The following is a 459-nucleotide window of genomic DNA, read 5'->3' on the forward strand; positions in this document are numbered from 1 at the left end:
TGAGATCTGACGCCCTCTTCTGGTGTGTCTGAAGACAGCTACAGTGTACTTACATATAATAAATAGATCTTTTTAAAAAAAAAGTTTTTAAATCAGGACTCATTCTGCATTCTGAATATGCCTCTGAACTCGCACTTGGGGAGGGAGGTTTCACTCAAGCACCTGTTCCCAAAACACAGGTCCGCAGTGAAATGCCTGCCACACCCTGGGCCCCATTGAAATGCCTGCCACACCCTGGGCCTCATTGAAATGCCTGCCACACCCTGGGCCCCAGAACCATTAGGTCTTGGCAACTGCCAACATCCTAAGACCATGGAAGGATCCAGAACCTACTCACCTGCTCACATGCTCTTCCTCAAACCAGTACTGTCATAGTATCTACTGGGGAAAAAAAATAGCTCTGTTTTCAGAACCCAATGATTAACTTACAGAATGGGGTACGTCCTTTCAATAGAATAG

Source organism: Mastomys coucha, unplaced genomic scaffold (genome assembly GCF_008632895.1).
Source record: "Mastomys coucha isolate ucsf_1 unplaced genomic scaffold, UCSF_Mcou_1 pScaffold22, whole genome shotgun sequence".
NCBI classification, from domain to species: Eukaryota; Metazoa; Chordata; class Mammalia; order Rodentia; family Muridae; genus Mastomys; species Mastomys coucha.